Genomic DNA, 16752 nt, shown 5'->3' on the forward strand with positions numbered 1-16752 from the left:
TATTTATAGTCTACTGTATGCAAAGGCGCCGATCCTGGAGGGGCGGGAACACCCCCCAAAACTCATGTGGGCCCCACTATTGTATTTATGAATATACAATATTTGGCATAATTTGAATGCAATTTTTCTTAAAATCTTCATATATATATATATATATATATATATATATATATATATATATATATATATATATATATACCTTCTGCATCTAAATGCCCCCCTTCCCCCACCAAATTTACAGAGAAATCGGCGCCCTTGACTGTATGTACTTATTGTTTACCGCAGTGACTAAATAAGGCGAATGTAAGTTGTTCATTATCGTGAAAAGATGGCAGCAAACTGCCTCTACCTAGTATTTATAATATCCTCTATTCGGCGCATTTTTTTTCAGTCAATTCTATGGTTGATGAAACTTCGTTCAATGCGCTATTAGACTGCAATATTGCAATCTCTTATGTTTTTTGTTTCTCATTCACTATAGACCAGGCCCGTAGCCAGCTCAAAAATGTAGAGGGGGCCCGGTAGAAGTTAGGGGGGCCAGAGCCACCCATATTATAGTTCATCAAATCATTCATCAGCAACTCATCATATCTGCTCTTGAATGATTAAGTATTTTGCTTCTACTTAATTCTATTCTCCCCTCTACACACACACACACATTAAGTTAACATTCTGTAATCTACATGAAAAAAACGTTAATTTTATTAAATGGGTATTACTGACTACACGAATTAGAATTAAAATATAAGTGCTTTAATAGTCCCACATGTAATACTAACATTAAAATCAAGAACGAGAGATGATCTACTGTGAAATAAGGAAATTCAACTTTACTTATGCTCTTGTTTAGGTTAACTTGCGAAGTTGCTCTTCTGTTTTTATCAAAATTTTGAAAATTTACCTAGAAGAATTTGATAATTGGATTGCTTGTGTGCTTGATAACATGTAAGTGAAGCGTAATTTATGTGTAATACCTTTTGATAAGTGGTTATAAAGACAGGACTAATTCGCAAGTAGAGAAAACTACCTGTCTCTAGGTTCAGGACGGTTGGATTCTGGATAATTTTGATGTAAACATGCCTGCAAATGTACAAGGTCTTTGCGCTGGATGTGAATTGACAAAAATAACATTTGTAAAACATAATGTTATCCGGACAAGCGGGGCCTTCCAGGCACAGTAGCTTCATATATTTTTTTCGAATTTCTCAATAACCATAAATATTTCGATGACATAAAATTCTGAATTCTTCTATCTTTAGTCGAAGTTAAACTCATGAACATATCTAGTTGGTAAGGCTAATAGAGTTGGTAAGGCCCCAGTTGCGCGTCTACGTTACACAAATATCTTGCCTGGACAAGGGTTAATCTTTTGACTATTCACGGCTTAATGAATGAAAGAACAAAGACCACCAACAATCGTTCACGAATTTCTGCTTGAGATAGGAGAGCTCTACAAACCTAAGTACGTACTAAGGTAAGTGCGAAGTAGACATAACCTAACCTAAGTAACCTAGTAGTGCGTTATCCCACCTTACCTCAGCTTCTCGCTTCGCTCGTTCTTCCCTCTCAACTCCGCACTCCCCATTAACTACACACAACCGTGCTCCGCGCGGCCCGCCAATCTCACCTTTAGGTTAATAATGAATTCCATATGTAATTGTGGTTCCTCCCCCGTACTCACGCCCTCGAGGTAACGTAACAGAACATAAAATGAGTAAAGTTTAAGTAGAAATTGATGATTATAGATTTTATTATGGTTTTTGTTGAAAATTAGGTGCACAGGTAACTTTGAAGTAATTCGCTTGTTTACAATTACAGTTCTATTTTTAAAAAATATTTATACTAAATTCTTGTTTAAAATCTTAAATTAGACTCGTTTTATATAAATGAACCACCTGCACACTATACCAAGAAGACACATACCAAAACGGCTTAAAAAATACTACAATGTTATTCAAAGCTACACTGAGAAAAAAATGTATGCGGCATACGTAATATCGTAGATTACATTTGTAAATCCTGTAGTTTTTGGACTTAACGTACAGCAAGCGTATAACTGAAAACGCATGTTTTATAATACTTTCTATATGCTCCATCTATACATACTTTCCCTATGAAGCAATATAGGCGGTCAGGATCTCACATACAAATGGACGTATATAACATATAGCTGACAAAGGCAACATACATATATGTATGTACTGTTAGACATCAAACATCCTGCAACGGCATGACGTAACATCTAAGGGCAGTGCCTATGTAGCATACGGATAACGTATGCCCCGTTCTGGTTTTTGTAGTAAGCAAGAGGATTCCGTATATTTGCACAATATTAGGGATACGCACGAGACAACATTTGAGGCTGTCTCGTCTCGAAAATGTACTGTAAAAGTGATGTCTCGACTACAAAAATGTATATTTTTCTAGTGGAAGAGCTGTGTCTCGACTCGAATTTTCTCAGCAAAATTCTGTCTCGACTCGACTCGTGCGCATCCCTATACAATATACCCCTGTCCGGAGAACGAATTTTTCTCAATGTGATTAAAACGCTGCACACATCTAGTATCGAGTAAAAGCATCACTGCTTCATTCATGTTGAACTACAACATTATTACGCGTACGCGACTAAGAAATAGTTCCAATTTACAATGTTTTTATATGAAAACTAGCTACTTTCACGGGATCCCCCACCCCAAGTACAATACAAAACATTTTGCTACTTAATTTCTCCTCTAAATCTTGCAAATTTTTACTAGTGTTGGCTCCACAACCCGGAATTTAATCCTTAAACTTAAACGTTAAATATGTTCACTTGCTCAGTTACTCATCTAATTAAGGTAATTTAGCTTAACTTTATTCTTCTACGAGAACAAACATATGAAAGTCTTTGCAACCATTACTTTTTCGGTGAATGTTCCACCACAGTTCTTGTTTTAAATATCACACCACAATAATTTGGACCCTACTAGAATCAATCGCCTTTAACGGAACTCGGAGCTCTTAATTCAATTCACAACTAATTGTTCCACAGTTAATTTAAGGTTTGCTGTTGACGAGGATTTTGCAATGCATGTATGTACTACAACTACACAATAGAATAACAATAACATACCACCGTTACTGCAATCGACAAAAGATAAACGCTTTGTTCCTGCTCCTGTTTTCATGATTTGGCTTGCAGCAAGCACTTCACACTTCGTCTCCTACCTTCCAGATCGCTATTACAAGTGTGGCATGAAGTATTATGAACATATCCCTTCTTTTCGTAAAAACTTGCTTTTTGTGTATTGTGTCATTTCATATCGAGATTCGAGAAGACTGATAAACTTTACTCTAACTCCTTTAAAATATGTTTAGAAGTGTTCATCAAATAGTTAAAATTGAAACGTTCTTACAATAATCTCTTTTATATTGCATTTTATTCTTAGTGTTTACACATAGAATTAATCCAGTTTTTTTTGCAAGTATTCCATGAAAATTTTAGGGGGCCGGGCCCCCTCTTGCCTCCCCCGTGGATACGAGCCTGCTATAGACATATTTTTTTATTTACTGTAAACATGCTTCTTATAACTAGTGATTACCAGCAATATATATATTTAAAAGTTGGTAATATTATTGTATTAACAGAGACATCTAACATTGGGCTGGATGCGACAATAAAATCTTATTTTCCTTTGATAATACCTTTAGGAAAAAACAGGGGCGGACTGGCAACCATAGGGCCCACCCTGCTAAACTGAAATGAGGGCCCACTGTATAGAAATGTAAAAAAATGTACTTGGCATTCTTCATATGTATTACATATAAAAGTCCATCTTCGAACCCATAAATAGTATCCCATATATTCATACAAAAGCAAAACATTAATTGCAAAAAAATCTGAACTAGGAACATGTTAATAGTAACTCATACGGTGTGTAATTGGCATTATCATTTTTTATTTTAAACACACACAATACCGGAATTGGTGCTTTCTGTTATTTATATAGTGCTATTGTTTTTTATGTAATGAATTTAAACCATTTATTTAAACAAATGAATGTCGTGTTTTAGAAAACTCAAAATATATACGTGTGCAATAAGTAAAAACTAATCTCAAGTCAACTTTGAAACACTAAATAATTAAAGCACTGACAAAAATAATGTAAGTTTCTTTCCTCATAAATCAGTTCTAATATCAAATTGGTTGAAATTTTCTACTGAATTGCATACTGTAACCTAATATAATATAGGAATAGCTGATAGTAGGTTGGTAATAACTGTTGCCCCTCAAAAAGATATTTGACCTCAAGGTAGAACATAACCGACAAAAGCAGTTGCTATCACTAGTAGTAAAATGGCAACTCCTACTCTTCAGGTATGAAGGTAAAGGTAAGAACCATAGTATATTCCTCGACCGACATGTAAGTAAAGACAAATGAAGAAAAAAGATGCTCCATTAGCATGCAAAGTACGTAAAAGCCACCCAAAGTTTACATCTCGACAGATGTGAATTACTCTATTGAAAGCTAATTCAATACTTGATACATAATGTATTGCTAGAAATAGGCCGGTGGCAATTTGAATAATTAAGCATAAGCCGAGAAGAGAGCCGAAATTTCATCAATATGAAATGTTAATAGGAGCTGGAAGATCTACCAAAGCGTTGTTAGCAATTTTAAAAAGAGGGTGATGTAAGCGAATTGGTGTTGACATATGACTTAGAGGGCCGGAGAGGGCCTTGGTATAGTGAAGTGATCTTTACTACTGCAATTAGTGTAATAAATAGGTATGTTGCTAATATAATAGTATTTATTAAGATTGATGTTATATAAAATTTTATGCCGGGAATTTCTTGGTAATTAGTTGTGTAGTGCTGTGGGTCTGGGAGTGAAATTATATTTGGGAGTATAAGAGGGTCAATAATTATTATAAGGATTAGGAGGGGCGGAGCTAAAGAAATTAGTAAGAAAAGGTTAGGTGTTAGAGTAAATATCTCATTTGATGCTAGTCTTGTAACATAAATAAATAAAACTAATATACCTCCTAAAAAAACTAGAAATAGGATATAAGAAAATCAAGGGGATTCTCTTATGGTTGAAATAATTAAGCAGGTAGTAATGGTGTTAATAATAAGCATTAGTCCTATTGAGAGAGGATGAGATATTTGAATTAGAATGAATCTTAAAACTACTAAAATTATAAGTAATATTCAGGTTATTTTAATTTCAAGAGGTAGTTTATTAAAATATTAGTTTTGGGGACTAAAGATAGGTTTGCACTTTCTCTTGATGCTTTTAGAATCTTATTCATTAATGGTTTACAAGACCAACGTTTTAATTAAACTATAAAAGCTTATGAAAATATTATTTATTTTATTTTCTTGTTTTTTAGTTATTTTAGGAATAGCTTGTTTTGTTATTCAACGTAAGCATTTATTGATAGTTTTATTAAGACTTGAATTTATTGTGCTGATAAGTTTTTTACTTCTATCTTATTCTTTAGGTAGCCTGTATGTTGAAAATTATTTTTGTTTATTGTTTCTAACCTTTAGTGTTTGTGAGGGTAGTTTAGGTCTATCAATTTTAGTATCTATTGTGCGAACTCATGGAGGTGATTATTTGAATTCTTTAGTTGTGTTACGATGCTAAAATATTTAATATTTATATTGTTTTTGATGCCTTTAGGTTTTAATTTTAAATTATGGTGAGTTGTTCAGTTTTGTCTTATTGGAGTTTGTTTTTTATTTATAATAAGAAATAGTATGGGGTTGGTCCCCTGGGAGGTAGGGTACTATTTGTGAAGTGATAGTTTGAGCTATTCACTGATTTTATTAAGTATTTGAATTGTTATTCTTATAATTATGGCTAGAGAAGGTGTTTTGAGAAGTTCATTTTATAGTGCAAGCTTTATTAGTTTAGTTTTATTGCTACTTATTTTACTTTACTTGAGATTTTCTTCTTCTAGATTGTTTATATTTTATTTTTTTTTTGAGGGTTCTTTAATTCCTACATTATTTTTGATTTTGGGCTGAGGCTATCAGCCTGAACGAGTACAGGCAGGCATATATTTATTATTTTATACCCTGTTTGCTTCACTTCCACTTTTGATTGGTATTTTCTATTTAGAATATATTAAGGGTAGTTTATTGATAATTAATATGAGAAGTGTAATAGATTTAGGAATTACATATTATATGTGATATTTTGCTTTAGTTATTGCTTTTTTAATTAAGATGCCTATATTTCTGGTTCATCTTTGACTACCTAAGGCACATGTTGAAGCACCTGTAAGTGGTTCAATAATTTTGGCGGGAGTTTTATTGAAGCTAGGGGGATATGGATTATTGCGTATTATGTATTTTATAGAAAATGTAGCTGTAAGCATAAATTTAATTTGATTTGGTATTAGAGTTGTGGGTATTTGATCAGTTAGATTGGTATGTTTACGACAAGTTGATGTAAAGTCTTTAATTGCTTATTCTTCTGTCGCCCATATAGGGTTAGTGTTGATAGGCTTACTAACAATGGGATTATGAGGATTTAGAGGTGCTCTTACATTAATAATTGCTCACGGTCTGTGTTCTTCAGGATTATTTTGTCTTGCTAATATTTCTTATGAGCGCCTAGGAAGTCGAAGATTGTTAATTAATCGTGGAATATTGTCTTTTATGCCGAGTTTAGGATTATGATGATTTTTATTAAGAATTGCTAATATAGCTGCACCACCAACATTAAATTTATTAGGAGAAATTAGTTTGTTAAATAGAATTGTTGGTTGATCTTGATTGAGTATATTGGGATTAGCCTTGCTTTCTTTTTTTAGAGCTGCCTATAGACTATATTTATATTCATATACTCAACATGGAATACCTTATTCTAATTTATATTCTTGTTGAGGAGGAAGTGTGCGAGAATATTTATTATTAATATTACATTGATTACCTTTAAATTTATTAATTTTTTTTGCAGGGCCGAGATTCTTATGGCTATAGCTGCTTGAGTAGTTTAGAATAAAATTTTAGTTTGTGGAACTAAAGAAGGTTTAGTTGCCCTTAGGCCGTGGTTTGACCTTTTTCAATTTGTATAACTAGATTTGTCTTTTTAAATAGAATAAGTGTTCTTTTATTCATAATAGGCTTGAGTTTTTTAATCAATAGATATAGTATATTTATTGAGTGAGAAATTATTTCTTTTAATAGAAATAAAATTATTATAACTCTTCTATTTGACTGAATATCATTTATGTTTATAAGATTTGTACTTTATATTTCTAGAATAGTAATTTATTACAGCAAACAATATATAAGATCCGAACGATATCTTAATCGGTTTATTATGCTCGTATTAATATTTGTTCTTTCAATAGTTTTATTAATTGTTTCTCCTAATTTAATTAGAATTCTACTTGGTTGAGATGGACTAGGATTAGTATCATACTGTTTAGTAATTTACTATGAAAATGTGCGGTCTTATAATGCAGGCATGTTGACTGCCCTCTCTAATCGTATTGGAGATGTAGCAATTTTATTAGCTATTGCTTGAATATTAAATTATGGAAGTTGAAATTATGTCTTTTATTTGCATAGAGTTTTAGATAAAAATGAGATAGTAATTATTTCTAGTTTGATTATTTTGGCAGCAATAACAAAAAGTGCACAAATTCCTTTTTCTGCCTGGCTACCAGCAGCAATAGCTGCTCCTACGCCAGTATCAGCATTAGTTCACTCTTCTACACTTGTAACTGCTGGAGTATATTTGTTAATTCGTTTTAGAGATGTTTTATTGAGTGTTTATATAGGAGATGTATTGCTTTTATTATCGGGATTGACAATATTTATAGCCGGTATTGGTGCTAATTATGAATATGACTTAAAGAAGATTATTGCTTTATCTACTTTAAGCCAGCTTGGTCTTATAATAATAATTTTGTCTATGGGATTTCCTGTATTAGCTTTTTTTCACCTATTAACACATGCTTTATTTAAGGCATTACTTTTTCTATGTGCAGGAGCAATTATTCATGGTGTAGGTGATACACAAGATATTCGTAGAATAGGAGCACTTGTAAGTCAGATACCACTCACTTTATCTTGTCTAAATGTAGCTAATTTGGCTTTATGCGGAATACCATTTTTAGCTGGGTTTTATTCTAAGGACTTAATTTTGGAAATTTCTTCTTTATCTTTAATTAATGTAGTCAGCTTTTTCTTATTGTTTTTTTCTACAGGCCTAACTGTATGTTATTCAGTACGTTTAAGATTTTATTTAACGGGAAAGGGCTTTGGGGGTACTAATATTCATTCTATTAGTGATAATGAAGGTTGAGTTATATGTAAGGGAATATTAGGATTGGTAGTCATAGCAATTTTAGGAGGTGCGACATTGAGTTGATTAATTTTTCCTGGTGTTAATTGTGTTGTTCTACCTTTACATCTAAAAATAGGTGCTCTACTTGTGAGTGTAGTAGGTTTGTGAGTTGGTATTTTATTATCAAGCTATTCTATTGGACAGTCTTTAGTGTGTATAAAATTTTATCTTAGTTCTACAATAATAGGAAGCATGTGATTTTTACCTTATTTATCAACAAATTATATTATTAAATTACCTTTATATATAGGGGGTGCATATTATAATAACATTGATCAAGGATGGAGAGAATGTCTTGGTGCTCAGGGGATGTATAGTAGTTTTAAGGACGGTTCAATATTAATTCAACATTCACAGGATAACTTATTTAAAATGTATTTATTAATTTTTTTAATCTTTACAATTTTCCTTTGCTTCTTTATATTTATGTATTTGGGTAGCTTATATTGAAAGCATAGTATTGAAGATACTAAGAAGAATTATATTCCCTAAGTATACTCCCTGAGAAGAGCACTCTCTTTTTTACCTCGAAAAGGTAATGTAATATTTATACTAAGGGGGTTATAATTATTTTATATTAAGAGATGTTAACGGTACAATCCGCTAAAGATAAAGTTAGCAGCTTCTTCTTGATTATTCACATCTCCTTAGTTGGGGTGATAGGAATACCCAGTAGTATCATTAACAGTGAAATGCCTCTTTTTGGCTTCAACTAACAAGCAGGGGTCGAGAGACCAAAGGTTCAGGTCGAAACTGAGTGCAATTGTTTGCTTCCTACTTATGAGATAAGTTGACAGCAACACCTTTTGGATGCAAACCAAATATTATATTTAACTATTATCCCATCTTATTAGTCGGCTCATGTTAGAGATCCTTGATTTCATTCATGATAAAGGCCTACTAAGAGAATTACTAGGAATGTTAATCTAACGAGAGATCAGGATAATGTATTAGTGTTGTTAATAGTAATTGTTATTGGGAGTAGAAGGGCAATTTCTACATCAAAGATGAGGAAGATTACAGCAATAAGGAAGAATCGTAATGAGAAAGGAATTCGAGCTGATGATTTAGGGTCAAATCCACACTCAAAGGGAGAATTTTTTTCTCGGTCATTAATAACTTTTTTGGAAAGAAGAGTTGAAATGGCTATAACGATTAGGGAAATAATGATAGTTAATAGACCAGTTGTTAGAACTGTATTAATTGCCTATTTCATTTAAATGATCTTTTTGATTGGAAGTCAAATATACTATATATATTAAATAGGCTAACCTCCTCATCAATAAATAGAAATATAAAGGAATAGTCATACTACATCTACAAAATGTCAGTATCAGGCGGCAGCCTCAAATCCGAAATGGTGTGTGGGAGAAAAATGTGATAAGAGGTGGCGTAATAAACAAGTGGCTAGGAATGTAGAGCCAATGATAACATGAAGACCGTGGAAGCCTGTTGCTATAAAGAATGTTGAGCCGTAAACAGCGTCTGCAATAGTGAATGGGGCTTCATAGTATTCGTATGCTTGCAGTGCAGTAAAATATAAGCCAAGGAGGATTGTAAGTAGTAGACCTTGAGTGGCTTGAGTATGATTGCCTTCTATTAGTCTGTGATGAGCTCATGTTACAGTGACTCCTGAGGCGAGTAGAATTGCAGTATTGAGTAAGGGGATATGTATTGGGTTGAATGGAACGATACCTGTTGGAGGTCAGAAAGATCCAATTTCTACTGTTGGTGCTAATCTACTATGAAAGAAGGCCCAAAAAAATGAAACGAAAAAGAATACTTCAGAAATAATAAATAGGATTATGCCCCATCGAAGTCCTAATGTAACTTGTATAGTGTGCAATCCTTGATATGTTCCTTCTCGAGTTACATCTCGCCATCATTGAATTATGGTTAATAATGTAATTAGTATTCCTAAGAAGAATAGGGAAGGGTCATATTGGTGAAATCACTTAGTGAGACCTGTGGTTGTAATTAAAGCCCCTAGAGCCCCAGTAAGTGGTCAGGGACTTTGGTCAACAAGGTGGTAAGGGTGATTTTGTGGTGCTGACATAAGTAACTTCTCTTGAATATAGTGTGACTAGGACGGCGAATACATATGATTGAATTACTGCGACAGCAGATTCTAGTATTAGGAGAGTAATTTGTCCAATTATTAGTAATGAAAGTATGGAAAGAGACAAAGAAGGACCTGTATTACCTAGTAAGGTTAAGAGAAGATGGCCTGCAATTATATTTGCTATTAATCGAACAGCTAGGGTTCCAGGTCGAATGATGTTACTAATTATTTCAATGCATACTATAAAGGGTATGAGAGGAGCCGGAGTTCCAGAAGGAACGAGATGTGCAAATATATGTTGAGTGTGGTTAATTCAGCCGTAGATTATAAAACTTATTCAAAGTGGCAGGGCGAGAGTTAGTGTAAAAGTTAGATGTCTAGAGCTGGTAAATACATAAGGGAATAGGCCTATAAAATTATTAAATAGAATGAAGGAGAATAAAGAAATGAATAGGAAGGTTCTTCCTTGATGGCTAGTAGGGCCAAGAATAGTTTTGAATTCCTTATGAAGAGTTAGGGTAATTTTGTTTCACAAAATGTTTGGCCGTCCAGGTAAGAATCAAAATGGGATTGGAATAATTAGAAGTCCAATTACTGTTCTAAGTCAATTAAATGATATGTTTATAATTGAAGTAGAGGGATCAAATGTTGAAAAAAGATTTGTTATCACTTTCAGTTTATGGTTGTTTTTTTAATGTTAGTGCTATCTAAGGAAGGATGAGGCGTATCTGAATTAAAATATATAATAGATGCAAATAAGAGGTAGCACAAGGAGAATATAATAAATAAGATGAGTCATTTTAGGGGAGATATTTGTGGGATAGAAAAATACTATTAAGTAGTAATTTAAGCTTGACATGCTTACGTTATAATTTAACTAATTTTTCCATTAGGAGTAATTGTTACTTTACTATCTTTTGGTTTAAGAGACCATTGCTTACTTTCAGCCACCTAATGAAAGTTCTTGTATTATTTTTGTTATTCAGTTAATAAATACTGAATGAGGGCAGGCCTCAACAACGATTGGTATGAAACTATGATTTGCACCACAAATTTCTGAACATTGACCGAAAAATAAGCCTGTGCGTGTAATATTAGCTGCTACTTGATTTAAACGTCCTGGAGTGGCATCTGCTTTAATACCAAAGGCAGGCATAGCCCATGAATGAAGAACATCAGCAGCGGTAATTAAAATACGAATATCAATATTAATAGGTAATACGATGCGATTGTCTACATCTAGAAGACGAAACGAATTAGGATTTATTTCATTGATGGGTACTATGTAAGAATCAAATTCTGTTAAGGAGAAGTCGGAATATTCATAACTTCAGTATCATTGGTGTCCGATTGTTTTAAGAGTAATTGCTGGCTGATGAATTTCATCTAGTAAGTATAGGAGTCGTAAAGATGGGAGGGCGATAAAGATTAGTGTAATAGCAGGCAAAATTGTTCAAATGGTTTCTAGGGTTTGGCCTTCTAGTAAATTACGGTTAATATATGTATTTGGTAGGAGAGAGGCTAGTAAATAGCCTACGAGGACTGTAATTATAGTTACAATGAGTATTGTATGATCATGAAAAAATACTATTTGTTCTATTACAGGGGATGCTGCATCTTGAAGTCCTAGCTGATTTCAAATGGCCATTTCTAAAGAAGATGTTTATTCTTATGTTTGGGGCTTAGGCCCAATGCACTTATCTGCCACCTTAGAAGTTTGTTAATAAGGGAAGTTCTGCATAACTATGCTCTGCTGGTGGCAAGTTTTGGAATCATTCTAAAGATGTTGTTTGTTGGTCTGAGAAGACTACTGGTCGAGCTCTCGCGAAGGCTTCTCACATAATAATTACGAGTACTAGCACGGCGACAAAGGAAAGGAATGAGCCAATACTTGATACTATATTTCATGTAGTGTAGGCATCTGGATAATCTGAATATCGGCGAGGTATCCCACTTAAACCTAAGAAATGTTGAGGAAAGAATGTGATGTTTACTCCTATAAATATTACTAGGAATTGAATTTTTAGTCATGTGGGATTTATTGTTGTTCCTCTGAATAGAGGGAATCAATGAATAAGTCCTGCCATGATAGCAAATACAGCACCTATAGATAGAACATAATGAAAATGTGCTACTACATAATAAGTGTCATGGAGAACAATGTCTAAGGATGAATTTGCTAATACAACTCCCGTGAGGCCTCCAACAGTAAATAGGAAAATAAAGCCTAAAGTTCATAAGATTGAGGGTGAATAAGTTATTTGTGCTCCATGAAGTGTGGCAATTCATCTGAATACCTTAATTCCTGTAGGAACAGCAATGATTATTGTGGCAGCAGTAAAATAAGCACGAGTATCAACGTCTATACCAACAGTGAATATATGATGAGCCCAAACAATAAATCCTAGAAATCCAATTGCCAGTATCGCATAAATTATTCCTAAAACGCCAAATGTTTCCTTTTTACCACTTTCTTGGGTTACAATATGTGAAATTATGCCAAATCCTGGAAGAATTAAAATGTAAACTTCGGGATGACCAAAGAATCAAAATAGGTGTTGATATAAAATTGGATCTCCCCCTCCTGAAGGATCGAAAAAGGAAGTATTAAGGTTTCGGTCAGTTAGGAGTATTGTGATAGCTCCAGCTAATACAGGAAGAGATAGAAGAAGTAGCACAGCAGTAATTACTACAGATCAAACGAATAATGGCATTCGTTCTAAAGTTATTCCAGGAGTTCGTATATTAATTACGGTTGTAATAAAATTTACAGCTCCGAGAATTGAGGATACACCAGCTAAATGGAGGGAGAAAATAGAAAGGTCAACGGAGGCTCCGGCGTGGGCAATGGCACTGGAAAGAGGGGGGTATACAGTTCATCCGGTTCCCGCACCACTCTCTACAATTCTTCCTGTTAATAGTAGGGTTAATGAGGGTGGCAATAATCAGAATCTTATGTTGTTTAGACGGGGAAATGCCATATCAGGTGCTCCTAGTATTAAAGGAACTAGTCAGTTACCAAAGCCCCCAATTATAATTGGCATAACTATGAAGAAAATCATAATGAAAGCATGAGCAGTAACAATTACGTTATAGATTTGGTCATCACCAATTAGGCTACCTGGTCGGCCAAGTTCTGCTCGAATGAGAAGACTTAATGATGTTCCTACTATTCCTGCTCAAGCCCCAAAGATCAAGTATATTGTACCAATATCTTTATGATTTGTAGAAAATAATCATCGTTGCAAGTAAAATTAAATAGGATGGCCGAAGCGTTAGGTGGTAGATTGTAAATCTATTTATGGTTAATAAACCTCCTATTAGGTTTTATAGTCAATATTTATGATGTCGGACTGCAATTCCGGAGTAGTAGTTAATATATACTAAGACCTAAAAGGTTGCCTTTTATTTATAGCTTTGAAGGCCATTAGTTTTTTTAACTTAAAGTCTTTGTTTAAAGGATGTTGACAGTTAAAGGCAAAATAATTATACCTCTTAGTGAAATAATAATGAATATTGATCTAATTGATGTTTCTAGACTTTTTTTCATTAAAGATGTTCATGTTTGATTATAGTGATTAATGATAAAAGCAGCATAAGCAATTCGTATATAGTAAAAAAGAGTAATTAGTGCTGTTATTACTATTAGGGTGAGAATGATAAATGATATTTGTTCGGCAGTTTTTATAATGATGATTCACTTAGGTAAGAATCCTAAGAATGGTGGAAGACCCCCCAAAGATAAAAGGCTAGTAAAGATAGCTAACTTTGTTGTTACAATGATTTTATTAGAGAAAGTTTGATTAATATGAAATATTTTGTTTATTGCAAAAAGGGTGATTGCTATTATTGAGAGTAAGGCGTAAAATAAGAAGTAGAGAGATCAGGCTATGTCACTTAGCAGAAGGGCTATGAGTATCCAACCAGTGTGGTTAATAGATGAAAATGCTATGATTTTGCGTAGTGATGTTTGATTTAAACCTCCGATTGAGCCTACTACTAGAGATAAGATTAAGGTTAGATAGATTAGATTTGTAGGATTTAAGCTGTAGGATAATAGGCCGAGGGGCGCTAATTTTTGTCAAGTTATTAAAATAATGCAGTCTATTCAGAGTATAGCCTCTATTACTTCAGGCATTCAGAAGTGAAGGGGGGCTGCTCCTATTTTAAAGAGTAAGGAAATAGTGATTAGATAATATGTAGTTTGCAGTCCCATGTAAAGTAGGATAATTGCTATTAAAAGTAGGGATCTTGCAATGGCCTGTACTAAAAAGTATTTTAAAGCAGATTCGGTGTGACGTTGATTGTTGGTCTTTGAAATTAGGGGGATGAATGATAGGAGATTAATTTCAAGACCAATTCAAGTACCAAATCATGATGAAGAAGTTAAGGAAATAAGAGTTCCTAACACAAGTGTTGTAGAGAATAAAAGAGTTTTAGGGTTAGTGAGCATTAGAAAAAGAAGAGTAATCTTCATATGCGGGGTATGAGCCCACTAGCTTATCTTAGCTTATCTTTCTACACTTTAGTGTACGATGCACGTTGATTTTTGATGTCGAAGGTGAAAGTTTAATTCTTTTAGGTGTAATAAGAGTATATTGAAATACTTGATTTATCCTATCACGATAATCCTTTAATCAGGCATCTTATTATTTAATAATTATTTATAGAAGTATTCGAGAATTTAAATAGATGAGTATTGTGTTATAATAATTAAATTTAGAAATATTATATATTAATAATAATTAAGACTTGAAAATCTATTAAATCCTCCTAATTAGCCTGAGATACCGGCTAAAGGTATATTAATAGGCTTAACGTATCCAGAATATGCTAGTTTTTACAGCATATGTGTGAGGAGAAAATAAATATACTTGTATAGGATACAATTTTGTTTGAAGGGGGAAAAAAACAAAATTGTATCCTAGACAAGGGGGAGACAGGTTTTAATTAATACTAATTTTTATCAATTGGATTAAATACATAACTAATAATTGTTTATTTTAGCATTATAAATTAATAATAAAGTATTATCCTGGCTTTTCTTCTCTTGTCTATCTAGTTGTACATGTAATCTTTTGAATAAGAAGTAAGTATTGTTTATCTTAAAGGTAAATGATGAGGTATAATTGGTCGCAGTACTTGATTTTGTTTATTAATTAGTGTTTGAAGCAGTTAAGGTTTAGTAAGACCCGGCGAAATTCGTGCCAGCTGCCGCGGTGAGACGAGGGGGTTGAAGGGAAGAGTATTGACGGTTAAGGTGTAGTTATAAATTTGAATTATAGGATTTTGTCTTTTTATTTTTAGGTGAAATTATTATTTAATAATAATGGATTCTATGTTTGAAGCTATGAAATTATTTATTAAACTAGGATTAGATACCCTATTATTTTTAATGTAAAATGTAATACCTGGGTAATAGTAGTTATATTCTTGAAACTCAAAGGATTTGACGGTATTTTAGACTGTTCAGAGGAATCTGTCCCGTAATCGACAATCCACGATATATTTTACTTACTATTGTTGGCAGTTTGTATACCGCCGTAGTTGAAGGTATTAAGGAGAGGTTATAAACCTTCATTATCTTTATTGAGGAAGACTTCAGGTCAAGGTGCAGCTTATTGGTAAGAGGAGATGGATTACAATAGAATGTTTATACGAATTTTATTATGAAATTATTTAAATGAAGGTGGATTTGAATGTAATATTAGTTATGTTGCTATTATGAGTAGGGCTCTAGAATATGTACACATCGCCCGTCGCTCTCATTTGTTTAGGTGAGATAAGTCGTAACATAGTGGGTGTACCGGAAGGTGTGCCTAGATTGAATTGATAGCAAAATAGAGCTTGTTAGTTGAGCTATTCGTTTACATCGAGGAGGTTTCTGTGCAATTCAGATTATTTTGATTGAAGAATATACTTATTTATATATTTAATTTTATATTGAGATTAAGTGAATCAACTTTAATTGATGTTATTGTATAGGGTATAGAGTTAATTTGCTGATATTATAGTTAATTAGTACCGTAAGGGAATGTTTAAATAAGTGAAATTTTATTTGAGGAAAAGAAGATATGGAATGTTGTACCTTTTGTATCAGGGAACACTAAATAATATTATTATATAATTATTTCCCGAAATGGAAAGAGCTAAAATATTATGGTATTATAGGTAGCATACTATTTGTAAATTTTATTTTAGTGGTGAGATGCCTTTCGGTTTCCATTATATCTGGTTGTGCAGGAATTGAATTTAATTCAGCCGCGACTAGACTTGTTGTAGACTTAATTTTTGTAGTTTTGCCGTGAGTAATAGTAAGGGGGATTTGCTCTTTACTTGTAT

The 16752-nt window shown here is 33.2% G+C and overlaps 3 pseudogenes; 2 read left to right on the plus strand and 1 right to left on the minus strand.

Annotated features, from left to right (window-relative positions):
- The first annotated feature begins 5223 nt into the window (after nucleotides 1-5223).
- LOC145667059 (NADH-ubiquinone oxidoreductase chain 4 pseudogene) lies at nucleotides 5224-8779 on the plus strand (annotated as a pseudogene).
- On the plus strand, nucleotides 7084-8779 carry LOC145667060 (NADH-ubiquinone oxidoreductase chain 5 pseudogene; annotated as a pseudogene).
- Nucleotides 8780-11367: 2588 nt separating this feature from the next.
- On the minus strand, nucleotides 11368-12058 carry LOC145667061 (cytochrome c oxidase subunit 2 pseudogene; annotated as a pseudogene).
- Nucleotides 12059-16752: the final 4694 nt, after the last annotated feature.

This window comes from Thermobia domestica, chromosome 12, assembly GCF_964235325.1.
Source record: "Thermobia domestica chromosome 12, izTheDome1.hap1.1, whole genome shotgun sequence".
Classification (NCBI taxonomy): domain Eukaryota; kingdom Metazoa; phylum Arthropoda; class Insecta; order Zygentoma; family Lepismatidae; genus Thermobia; species Thermobia domestica.